Source organism: Copidosoma floridanum, unplaced genomic scaffold, assembly GCF_036245765.1.
Source record: "Copidosoma floridanum isolate Cflo_tuat_1 unplaced genomic scaffold, Cflo_Japanese_pri ptg000020l, whole genome shotgun sequence".
Lineage (NCBI taxonomy): Eukaryota > Metazoa > Arthropoda > Insecta > Hymenoptera > Encyrtidae > Copidosoma > Copidosoma floridanum.
The window spans coordinates 23,120,797-23,134,680 of record NW_028321897.1 but is presented as its reverse complement, the minus strand read 5'-3'; the positions used below and the strand labels follow the sequence as shown (position 1 = coordinate 23,134,680).

The 13,884-nt window shown below is 36.8% G+C and overlaps 1 pseudogene; it reads right to left on the bottom strand.

Annotated features, from left to right (window-relative positions):
- Positions 1-413, bottom strand: part of LOC149374417 (uncharacterized) — a 91,542-nt pseudogene extending 91,129 nt beyond the window's left edge.
- Positions 414-13,884: the final 13,471 nt, after the last annotated feature.

Below are 13,884 nucleotides of genomic sequence, written 5' to 3'. Positions count from 1 at the left end.
AAACTGTATTTATAGGCTTTGTATCAGTGGTACAATCATCATTTAAAACTGCAGCTTCTCTTCCTATCTCAAAACTATCTAGATGTATGTACAATCCATTCTCTTTGTATTTTGAGAATATCTTGTGTTCAGTCATATAATCTTCAAATAAATTCTTTTTTTTTTTCAATTATGAACTAAGCTCTTTAATAAGACTGAGCATCTGTGTGCGGCTTAAAATCACGTTCAAACTGTTGTTGAATGAACGGAATAATTGAGTTGTTCAAAAATTCATTAAGTGAGTTGATCACGCTATCGACGGCTTTTCTTGACAACAACGGGTTATTATACAAACCCAATGTAAATTTAAGCATTTCGCGACCCAAAATTATTTTGGAATCACTGTAACAATGATTCTCAATAAATTTAGCCATTTCTTTTAAATGTAGGTCATAAAAATTGTGATAAAGTATATCTAAGTATACTAACTTTAAGAAATACTTTAATAAGAAACCTTAATTTGCACTGTACAATAAAATTCGCGTCTTAAAAACTAATTTGATACTATACAGTAAAATAAATATTAATTTAAATACTGAACACCATTCCACTTTAGCACATGTAACTTATATGCCTGTGTATACAGTTATTGAGGTTGCAAACCTAAGGCATCCACTAAGTTTCCAACATTAACGCTTATACCAACCCTTTTTATATGGTATACTACTCGTTTCAAGAACATCCAAGGGTCCTCAGCTACATGAGAGAATGGTTTCTTGAAAACTGTCATAGCTTTAAACGCTAGATTCACAGCTTTTCCTCAATTATCTAGTTGATTAGACCAATTATCTTTTACAACATGAACACTATTGAAGCTTGAAAGATTTGGACTATTCAAAAGAATGTATGGTCGTAAAGGCAAACAGTGAAGAGTATGTAATGCCCCCAAATCAGCAGCAGCCTGCGCTAGTGGACCCTTTCCATCGTGTATAAAATATAAATTTATCATAGTTACAGCCAATTCTTTTTTGAAAATTAATTTCTTCTTTAAATAACATTTTCAGTCGGAAAAAAAAATTTGACTTCGTCAATGAACATTGAAAGTGTGATGATTACGTCACAAAAAATTGAAGTAAGATATTAATTTACCTTAACATGATAAATAAAGCAGTTTTGCACATCACGTTTTTCTGATTTCCAGTTTTGCTTGCTCTTCGATCGATTCATAGTTTTAGTCAATCGTTTGAATATGTAGGGTTAAACTATCAAAGCTAAGTTACACTCTTGATCTGAAAAGCATTGAATTTTACATGAAAGTATCATTACGAGCGTTATTGAATGAACAATAACCATTTTCTATTGATACGACCACCGTATGTCGAAAATGTGGCCGACTTGTACGGACATATAATTGTTTAGACATTCACTGTAGTCTAGTGAAACGTTCTCAAAACAAAATAGTACTCACCTTCTGATAATATTTTTGAGTTGTCTATTAAGATTTGTACTACGTCTGGGATTCTTGTAGCATTCACATACTTTATCAATAGTTAAGCAACCCGAGGAAATTCAGCTGCGAATACATCGTTCACTTCGTATTGCTTTGAAGAACCTGCTTCAATCTAAAAATAGTAACAGAATCCCCACAATTTTTTAACACGCTCTTATAATACAAAGTAACTAAGTATCGATGTGCTTTGATAATAATATACTTGTTGGCAGACCCAAAACTTATGTTTTGAATAATTAAAATCTATTATAAAATTAAAAATTCATGAAATTACTCAAACTTATGAGACAGTATCCAGTAACATTCATGCAGTTTAAAGATAAAGAAAATATGGTACTGTAGGAAGACTTCTCGTAAAAAATACTTGTCTCAGAATAAGCTGTTGATTTCCATTTTTGCAAGTACTCAGCATCAATAATTTGTACTTGAGTGCACAGCTCTTGAAATTCTTCAGAGGGTTTAAAGTCTATACCAAAATTATAAAAATTATGTGAAATAAAAATTCCACCTATAGCAATGAATGGAGCACTGGATGTACTTACCTATTTTGGCAGATTTCCCTTTGTTTCTTATAGGCAAGATAAGCCTCTCGATGGCGATTTCTTTTTCACGTTGTTTCACGTATATGTAAGCGAGCGGACCACCTGCAGTTCTGTCCTTTGTGTGTTGTGTATGAAAACTCTCTGGTGTTAATGGTGGTAATAATTTGGCCAAGATAACGGAAAATAGTAGTAGATGCTCTGGTGCGATACTACGGTGCCCATAAAAATGAAATTATACGTATAATTAAAAATATACATATATTTGCAAAAACACATACATAATATTTTTCTCATGTTTCAAAATAACGTGTTAATAAAAACGAATTTTTATGCATTCGCCTGACACCACCACCCCCTCCAAATTTCAGCGGTCAAAAAGAAGAATTTTTAATTTTACTGTCACTAACTAAAGTAGTGTTGGGCAAAAAATTTAATAAAATTATACTCATGTTTTTCCATTAAGTATTTTATCAATACCCGTGGTTCAAAGAAATAAAATTGTACATTTCGTCACCAGGAAAGAACATATGACTTTCATGCCCACAGCGTACGGTTTTTTTATATTTATGTTCGAGTGGCGTATATATATTGTTTGTCAATACAAGGGCATAAGATGCGTTCCAAGAGTAGAAAGGCTTTGGCACACTTTTTATAGAAAAAATATTTTTCTGACCTCGGGCATTTTTGGGGTCATGTGTGCCCTCGGTAGTAAAAAACAGATTCGCCACAAAAGCAGCATCTCTTCATGGCTACTTTACGACCCTCAGGTCCTACTTTGCAGGTACCTCGAGCCGCAAACCCCAAATACCGGAGATGATGGCACTCATCCGACGAAAACTACTATTGTTTAACTTGACGCGAAACAACCCACATAAGTATATTGAGTTTTTGAAACCATGAATTTAAAATATTAATAAATAAAGTACTGTGCGATAAGCTTACTTAAAAGAATTTGTTCTCATGAACTAATGAAACAAAAGTTTCATAATAAGAACATTTTTGCTAAAGTATGTTGTTTTCTTGGTTTCCAGTAACTTAGCTTTGTTTTCAGGATGACGTTCAATTAGGAAGGCAGCTAATTAAAACTTAGCCTCTCCATCGTTCAGAAACACTTGATAGGCAATGTTGTCTTGTCACCTTTATTAGGGATTAAAAAAATAACTGATTGCTGAAGATTATTCAAACTGAAAGATATTTTAAATATTAACTGAAAACTGTAAAACCAGCCATCCTCTTATCACACACAATATTTGATAGTGATAATGTAATTGAAGGAATTTCTAACTGACCAAAGTGTTTTTTTCAATGAAATAATGAATGAGAATAAAATTTTTAAAAGATGGTGATACCGTTGGTTTGAATATTAAAATTTCTGTCTGTGTTCACGTTTGAGTCGCGACAAGTAAGGGAATTAGAGTTGATCACTACAGGAAGTATTTGTACATTCATCGGTAATAGACTATTGAAAGAAGCTGAATGTGTCGATAACGATAAAGATTTACTCTGCAAATTTACGCAGTTGAATGGGTGAGAATTCTCCTGGGTGCCATCAAGACTCTCATTTCCATTTTTCGCATCCATACTGTATATGTTAAAAAAAAATTCATCTATTTTTTCACTTACTCCTTCTCATAAGAATCAACATATAAAAAGATCAATCTAATACTTGTTATATTAAGGTGTAATTTGAAAACAAATTTTAGCATAGTTTATTTTTACAGGAAAGTATAAAAATCAATGTTATGTCATGCATTTATTTGTAAATGATATTTTCCCAAAATAGGCTGATTAATAGCTTATGTTAAATAAGTTGAAGTACATTTACAAAATTGCACATTTCATCGAACCATTTTTTTCGCAAATGTCAAATTCCAATTTATTCATAACAGGCCAGCAAACGGTGATCTTTGATAGTTCTCAATTGTATGACTAATAAGGCCTGTGTTGTTGGAATAACCATGCTAAATGACAAAACTATGTATCCAACAAATAAATCATGACAAAGCTATGTATCCAACAGTAAATATGCTTTTAAACAGAAATACGGTATTTGACGGATTTTTTTTGGCAACCACTGGAAATTAAATATGGAATGGATTTTTACAAATGCACAACACTAAACGACTTGTGTCATGATAAGTTGGGGGTTACTGTTACCAAAATTGATATGGGTGCTTTAATTTAAATTAAATTGTTTGTAAGTAAGCCCGCACAAAAACAAGACAAATTGTTGGGTGCACATATGTGTGTTTTAGCATACTTTGATCTGATTACTCAACTGGATAATTGCATACATATTTTACAACACTAATATCAATTGCATTTGCAATTCGGTCTTAAAACCCAATAACCCTTGCACTAATCACCACACAACCCAGGACGCTTAGTGGCCGCTTCCTTAGCTTAAGAACAAATAAAATAATAACGTCAGCGCCAATGACCACACAACTTAAAACGCTTTTTGGTCACTCACTTGATTAATTAATGAACTAAATAATTAGGCTAGCTTAAATTTCCACATAACTAGAGGTGCTTACTAAAAGCTTACTTAATATATAATAAATAAAATATTAACGCAGAAGCCAATCAGCTCACAACTTGGGGAACTTACTGGTTCCTCACTTAATTTAAAAAGAAATAAAATTATAATGCAAGCACCAACTACCATACAACCAAAAACTTCTACTAGTGGCATATTTGATCTAGAAATAAATAAATAATGACGAAAGCGCTAACCACCACATAACCGAAAGCACCTACTGCTCGTTTTGATATTTTGTAATGAATAAATAATTACTTAAGTGCTAATCACAATAAAACCGGAGGTGCTTACTGGTTGCTTTGTTAATTAGGGAATACATATAATACAATGCTAGCACCAATCTCCGCATAACCCAGGACGCTTACTGGACGCTTACTTCATTTAAATTTTATAGAATAATAAAGCCAGCCCCAACTACCACACAAGCAATAATATATACTGTTTGCTTACTTAATTGATAAATAAATATTACCAGGGCACTCACTGTTCACTCACTAAATTCAGAGTTTAATAGAATATAATTAAAGGGCAAATCACCACACAACCCAAGGCACTTACAAGTCACTTACTTAATTAAAAAATAAATGAACATTAACGCAAGTGTCAATCACCCTACGACTCAGGGTGCTAACTGGTCGCTAACTGAATATATAATAAATAAAAAACTAACGCAAGCGCTAATTACTACACAGCTTGGTGTGCTTATTGGTCACTTTCAGTATTTGGATTTAACAAATATTCTGGCAATCACCAATTATTACGCAACCTAAAGCACTATCTAGTCACTTACTTAATTCATCAATAAATAAAGGGATAACGTAAGCGTAAATGATTACACCACTGGAAGTGATTACGACACGCTTACTTAATATATGATGAATAAAATAATGCTGCAAAAGCCAATCATCGCACAACCCAAGACACTTACTGGTAACTTACTTAATTAAGAATTGAAAAAAAACAATGCAAGCACCAATCACCACTCAGCCCAGAGCGCTAACTGGTGACTTTTATTGTTCGTCATTAATTAATAACAACGCAAGCGCTACTCACAACAAAACGCTGGGTGCTTACTGGTTGCTTTAATTCTTCGTAAAAAATAAATAGTAACGCAAGCACTAATCTCCACACATTTCAGAAACTTACTATTTGCTTTAATTGTTTGTAAAAATAAAATTATAACGCAAGCGCAAAACTCCACAGAACCTAAAACATTGACTGAAGGCCTACCTAATTAAAAAATTAATAAATAATAATGCAAGCGCCAATCACCACAAATTTCAGTACGCTAACGTGTTGCTTTCATTATTAAAAGTAAAGGAGTAACAGCAGTACCACCAATAACCACACAAGCAGAGACGCTTACTGATTGCTTAAATTATTTGTTATAAATAAACAATAACTCAAGCGCCAATCTCCACACATTATGGAAACAAACTGGTCGCCTAAATTATCTGTAAGAAATATAAAGTAAAGCAAACGCCAAACACCACACAACCTGAGGTGCTTACTGGTTGCTTAATTAATTTAGAAATGAATGAACAATAACGAAAGTGATAATGAAAACACAACTCAACGCGCTTACTGGTCACCTATTTATTCTGAAATAAGGCAAAATAATAACATAAGCCCCAATTACCACACAACCAGTTACATTTAGTGGTTGCTTTAATAATCTGACTAATATGTAAAACAAAGTCGCTAAAACCGTTGTAGTCGCTAACCACGAAAACTACTAAATCGATCCTGCTGAAATTTTGCACACTGATTCTTGACACTTCCCAGATGGTTTTAGTATAGTTTTTATCTTGAAAAATTAAATAACAATATCATGAAATAAGCTCAAAGTCTTTGCAAATATACGCCAGCTTTCACTTTAATTTAGTAGAATCCGCTAGTTGCCGTCGGTATAAGATCGAAGCTACCTGGAACATAATTAAATAAGCGTGGTTAAAATACGCCGGAGCGTCTTGAAAAGTACTGCAGTCGTCTACCAGCAGTTTAGTGAGCTGCATTGAAAATGTAGAAGATAGTCATGCAGCTGGGTATCCCAGTTATTAACGACACTCTTCTGTAATGGGCAAGGCACCTAGGTCTACATCCACCCTGAATCTCCAGGATTGACGAGTGCCACTAATAAAAAATTATTGTAACCGATAACGTCTCCGGAAGAATACTAGGAGACGTATCTAGCCAGAACAAAACTTGCTCCAACACTTCAGAGTTGTTAGGCTGGTCCACCATCCCGCCTGGTGCCGTCAAACAATTTTGAGCAACAAATGTAGGCCAAGGGAGACCACCCTGAAGGGTACGGGCAGCCATAACGGCAACCTTCTCAATGGTCGTGTCCTCAACGATGTACCCACATAATTCCAACTAATGATGAGCAATCCGTTATCCAGGGAATGATCCATGGATAAAATATTCTTTGATCAGCAGCGTACCTCTCTCCATCATAGTCTCCGTACATAGAGATGTCGAGAGTAAGAGGTAAGCTACTCGCAGCTAGCTCTTCATCATCAGGAATATCTAGAAGTTTTACCACTGGCCCTTTTTAGGGCCATTATAAGTATTTACGTTTCCTACTTAACCATAAATCTCATCGGTTGATTTAAGGGTCACTTAAGTTTAAACTATCTTGCTAACAAATACATTTTTACAACCATTTTCGGAAACGATTCGTCAACTAAAAGACTATGTTAATTCAATACGACCACTATTAAACCAAGTCAGTCATTCACTGGCAGTCTTCACAAGCGGAGTTATTCTTCGCAAGGCTGAGAAACCCCAGCGACCGATGATCCTATAATACTCTCTCGACTCTAAGCATTCAACCAGGAATCACCGATCCTCTCCCAGGTCTGCGCTGGGCGAACCTAACACCTATGAAGGAAAAAAAAAACTTGAGCTTACGGAACAGTCTCCAACGGGCAAGCATCACGAACCAATCTTCATATCTTTGATTACTGAAATAACTCAGTCTGCAAAAAAAGTCGAGGACTTTATCAGCAGGCCATAAAAGATCACCCTGAGGTATCCAGGCAGTTACAATTGCTGTTAACTTTAGTAAAGAGAGAATTTACTTAAAAAGCTCACTGTTTTTTTTTAGGGCCATTGGACGTCAAATAATTTTGCCTACAAATGCATCAGAACTTAACAAAGTTGACATAAAACAGCCTTTAGGGGTCACATAAGTCTTAAGCAGGTAAAAAGTCACAAAAGGGTGGAATGGAAAAAGAACTTTAAATGTATCTAGTAAATACAATTTTAGGTGTCAAGAAACTGACGCAAAAAATTTATCGAGATTGGAATAACAGCGTCAAAATCGACAAAGAATGCATTATGTGAGGGATCAGTTTTTCATTGTACCCCCACAGTAATCCCTGAAATCTTTATAGATCTAAATTCAGATTTTCAAATAAGTAGAAAATTTATATGTGTTTTTTTGACAATAAAAAATGTCAAGATTAAGTTCTAGGACGTTGCTGCTCTGGTAATAAAGTTGTGAGATAAGAGAAATAAAATTTTTTTTAATATATATTTATTAGGAGTTCTTAAATTTCAACAAATTTAAAAAATAGATATTTTCGTAGATTACATGAGAAGGCTGCAAATCAACGGCCTTTTAGAGCCAATGATTATTTTATGGCATAAGAAATACACAGTATTTTTCAGCATAATTATATTTTCTTTTATTTTTTACAGCTTATTCTGTAAGGATTCCGAACAAATATGTTTTATCTAATACTAAATAAGATAAAGGAAAATGTTTTTTAAAGTCTTATAAGTTTGTAATGAATCGATCTAAAAAGACTTAATTGATTAAATAAAATAATTTTCAATAGTACTTGATCGATAACCCTTGTAAGATTAGAAAATAATTATACACCGTTTAGTTGTAAGCTAATTATTGCAGGTACCTGTTCTCGTAAAATTTTTTTAATTTTTATGATTCTTTTTTAATTTGATCTTTCATTCCGTGTTTGTATCTTTAATATATGAAACTGTTGAAATGTATTTTTCCCGAGCGATGCTATACATATATGTGTATGCGCATTTATTTCCGTGTGCGTGTGTACCTGCGACGAGCAACGGTCCATCGAGAGCTATCCGCCTTAAAACACATTGCCTTGTGTACTGTACCTTATTCCTTCATATATCTAAGTTTAATAATATACGTTCAAGCTACTGGATCAATAAACCAACTGTGTGTTTCTTTTAAACAAACCTCTCTCGTTGTCTTGATCCTCGGCTGTACAGCGTTGCTGTATTAGGTTATGGGCCCAGGTACGTTATAATAGGGTGAGAAAGACTTGGTGAACTATTATTGTAGACTTGAGTGATTCTTATTGTGCTAATAAGTTGTGAATAATCGCAGTATGTGGACCATTCGTTTTTTTAAGTATTGTGAAGCGTCAAGATGGCTGAAATATCAACGCGTCACATCGAGAAATTCAATGGAGAGAATTTCCAGATGTGGAAGTTTCAGCTCGAGAATCTGTTTATCGCTCACGGTATTTACGATGTCGTTACGGGAGCCAGAGCGATTCCACAAGACGAGACTAGCAACGAGAGAAAAGAACGGATTAAGGACGACGCAAAGGCAAAGTTCATTATATCTTCAGCGATGGAGCATGAGCAGATGCGACATGTGCTGATATGCCAAACTTCCCAAGAAATGTGGAAAAAGCTCTCGACGATACATACACAGAGCTTTACAACAAACAAGCTGTTGCTAACGCAGAAATTTTACGAATACCGGATAAATCCGGCGGACTCTGTTTCCACGCATGTATCGAAAGTCCAGAATATGGCCGCACAGCTTTTAGATGTAAGAGGAAATGTAACGGATCTGGTAATCATCGCTAAGATACTCGCTAGCTTGCCGTCGAAGTTTTGAGGATTCCGTAGTGCTTGGAACAGCGTCAACCCCGGGCGGCAAACAGTGGAGTACCTACAACAGCGACTTCTCGAAGAAGAATTATTCTTGGAAGAGGACATCGAAGAAAAGGGCGCGTTCGCGGCGACGGTTAAACAAGGCGGTAAAACCAGTGCAGAAGAGAGCCGTAAGAAGAAAAGCAAGAAGCCTCGAGACAAAAGTCAAGTGAAATGCTATGTCTGTGAGGAATTGGGCCACTTTGCCAGAGAGTGTCCGCAGCAGAAAGAGTCAGGCAAGAACTCAAAAAGCGAAGATAAAAGCAACTTAGTGTTAATAGCTTCTAGTAACGCCAAGTGTACACCTCACGTGGAGCAAACACTGTTAGAGCAAGCTAAGTTGCTGCTTAATGCCGATACAGCAGATATCTGGATATCCGACAGTGGTGCGTCAGAGCACATGACTTTTCGCCGTGAATGGCTTTCCGATTACCTTTCGAGAAGAGATGGAAGTGCGGTCTCACTGGGAGACGACGAAAAGTGCAAGATGGTCGGTGAAGGTGCGGTGATTATCAAGAGGTTAATAGAAGGAGAGTGGCGCGACGGGCGTATCGAAAACGTGTTGTATGTGCCGGGTATAAAGAAAAACCTCCTATCGGTGGGTGCTTGCGTGAAGAAAGGCCTCAAAGTTCTCTATGAAGGCGATATGGTATATATTTGCAAGCAGGATGTACCAAGCGCGATAGAGGTATGCCAAAGCAATAACATATACCGAATGCTTCTTCGTACAGTCAGATGAACAGAGACGAGCCAAGCCTGTGTGGCAACGAGTCTCGCGTGTTGGCACGAGCGTCTTGGTCACCCCAACGCGCGCGCTCTTAAACAGCTGATTGACGGTGGACTCACAGCTGGAGTCGAGTTAAGCGACAAGTCAAGCTTCTTTTGTGAATCGTGCCAAGTAGGCAAGGCACATTGACTGCCGTTCGGAAAGGTTGAAGAGAGAGACACGCAGCCAGGCGAGCTCGTGCACAGCGATGTATGTGGGCCGATGACTGAAACATCAAAGAGAGGCGCGCATTTCTTTGTTACCTTCATTGACGACGCCACCGGCTATCGTTTTGTTTACTTCCTCAAACACAAGGCTGACATGTACGAGAGGTTCAAGGAATACGAGAGAGCATTAGCTAACAAGTTCGGTCGGCCCATGAAAGCCTTTCGCAGCGACAACGGTAGAGAATTCAGTAATACTAATATGCTGGAGTATATGATGTCACGAGGGATCAAGTTCAAACCGTCTGCTCCGTACACGCCGCAACAGAACGGCAAGGCAGAGAGGAGCAATCGCACAGTTGTGGAATGTGCTCGAACGATGCTTCTCTCCTCCGGTTTACCACGTCCACTGTGGGCGAAAGCAGTTGACTGTGCTGTTTATCTGCTGAATCGCGTATCTCAAGCAAGCTGCTCCAGCGAAGTGACGGCATACGAGGCCTGGACGGGCAGAAAGCCAAGAGTTTCCTTCAGCGAGAGGAAATTGACTACACAGAAACGTTTTCTCCAGTCGTAAGGTACGACTCTCTTCGCACGCTGCTGGCTGTTGTCGCTGAAGAGGATCTCGAGATGACTATTTTCGATGTTCGCACCGACTTTTTATACGGAAATCTCGAAGAAGAGATTCACATGGAAATACCGAAAGAGTGGATACCAACAGCATCAGCGCGTGTGTCAAGTCTGAAGATAAGAGTGTGAGTAAGCGTGAGTATGTGTGTCGATTGAATAAATCACTCTATGGTTTAAAAAAATCTCCGAGATGTTGGAATCGTCGATTTCGAGACTTTTTAAATAAATTTAACTTCAATGAAAGCGAAGCCGATAAGTGTGTTTTTGTCGGTAGAATTTTCGGAGAATCAGTTTGTCTTGCGCTGTATGTCAATGATGGTCTAATTATATGGAAATCAAAATCAGTCGTCGATGCAGTAATTAAATTTTTACGCGACAAATTTAAAATAACTATAGGCGACGGAAGTTACTTCGTTGGCATGCAAATTGACCGCGATAGAGTGTCTAAAAGTCTACGTTTGTCTCAAAGCACGTATGCTAGACAAGTTATAGCAAAATTTGGTATGAGTGAAGCAAAACCTGTGTGCGTGCCCTCGGATCCTAATAATATACTGCGCCCCGTCAAAGATGACGATGAGTGTCTGAATAGTGTACCGTACCGCAAGGCTGTCGGTTCTCTGACCTACTTAGCAATTGTATCGCGCCGGGATATTGCATACGCGACAAGTAATGTAAGTAAGTTCCTTAGCCGTCACAATTTGAGTCATTGGCATGCTGTCAAAAAGATTTTGGCTTATCTCGTCGGCACGATTGACTATGGCATCATGTATTGTAGTGATGTCAACGGGGGTCAGTTGGTTGGATTCTCCGACGCCGACTATGCGAACGACGTAGAAACGAGACGTTCTGTGACCGGCTATTTGTTTTTTTTTGACGAACGGGCCTATAACATGGTCCTCACATAGGCAAAAGCTAGTTACGTTGAGTTCGACAGAGTCGGAATACGTAGCAGCGGCTACAGTAGCGAGAAATGCGATTTGGCTTAGGAGACTGCTAATTGATATCGGACGTCCTTGTAAGTCGTCTACGTTCTTGTTCGTAGATAATCAAAGCACTATCAAGCTTTTGAAAAATGCCGAGTCTCATAAGAGGAGGAAGCACATGGACGTCAGATTTCATTTCTTGCGAGAGAAAAACGAAAGCGGAGAGATCACAGTTAAATATGTTTCGACTGACCTTCAATAGGCCGATATATTGACTAAGCCGCTTCCTAAAGATCGATTCGGATTTTTACGCAATTATATTTGTATTGGCGAAATTTCAGATTAAAATCGCAAAAGCGCAGCTTTTTTTGGGAAAAAAGGTGGAAGTGTTGAAATGTATTTTTCCCGAGCACTGCTATACATATATGTGTATGCGCATTTATTTGCGTGTGCGTGTGTACCTGCGACGAGCAACGGTCCGTCCGTGGCTCCATCTTTGTCTTTCGACTATACGCACGTCTAAGCGTACAGACAGACTTTGCCTGTCTCTGCTGCCGTGCAGACGTACTTACGAGCTCTCGCGCTATCCGCCTTAAAACACATTGCCTTGTGTACTGTACCTTATTCCTTTGTATATCTAAGTTTAATAATATACGTTCAAGCTACTGTATCAATAAACCAACTGTGTGTTTCTTTTAAACAAACCTCTCTCGTTGTCCCAATCCTCGGCTGTACAGCGTTGCTGTATTAGAAACAATAAAAAAGCCATGGGTGGAGTGAATGTTCTTATTTAAATCAAATATTTTTGAAGTTTTGCCACTTAAGCAGGCCTGTTCAGGGTACATTAACAGCCCCACCTGTGTAGGTACCTCAAGCACTCCCCGCAATTTACAATCAGCATACAAACTTTAATTTACATAGTCATTTAATTAACGTTTTGCCGGCACTGAACACACATCTTCAAAGAAGTATTTAACATGAAATATTATTTAATGATACTTCATATTTGTTCCGAGACAGTTGTTTCAAGATGTGTGGTCAGTGCTGCTAAAACATTTACTGAATAAATGTGTAAGCTAAAGCTTGGATGCCAATTGCAAAACAAACGAAAGCAAAAGCAACAACCAAATTTTTAAATCTATTAATATTTTTGAGATTGTAAAGTTCTAAAACGAGTACTTTTTTCATAACCATAAAATTTTAATCTTAATTGTTAAAAATAGGAAAACATAATACTAAACCATTTAAAGTGACTTAAAAATGAAAAGCATATACTACTCTTTCAAAAGTTTCATACGATATTAAATAATTCATTATTTTTAACGGCATTTACATGTTCTATCATAAATATTTGTATTTTATAGACAGTAAAATATAGCTCTGTCAAATTGGCACCCAGAAATAATAATGGACGAAACACGATCGAGCTCGTAAACTGTGCTTTATTTTTGCATTCACAGTCCATTTTTACAAAAATTGTGCATTTTTAAGTTTTTTTTTGTCTTATTCAAAAACGCTTTAGGAGCTAAACAGAATTAAACCTCAGTGTAAGGAAAACCAATATTAGTTGGAGGGCAACAGAATCATTACTAATTATTTGGGCGTAAGCTGTGCTGAAAAAGTCAATACTCCGTTTCGTCTTCCTTCAACTATCATCAATCAAGATCCATGATCCATGACCTATATGCCGTGTACTTCGACTTTAAGTGTGTATTTACATTTAGAAATTAGTAAGGTGCCCCTTCATAAGCTTTTGATATGTATCTTGAGAAAAATTAGTGTAAGACTTTTTTTATAATTTTATTATCGATACTTTATTAATTAATTGTAGTTTAGACGTGTTTTTAGTACTTTCCCATCAAAAATCAGTAATATATAGGATACTAATAAGCAGGC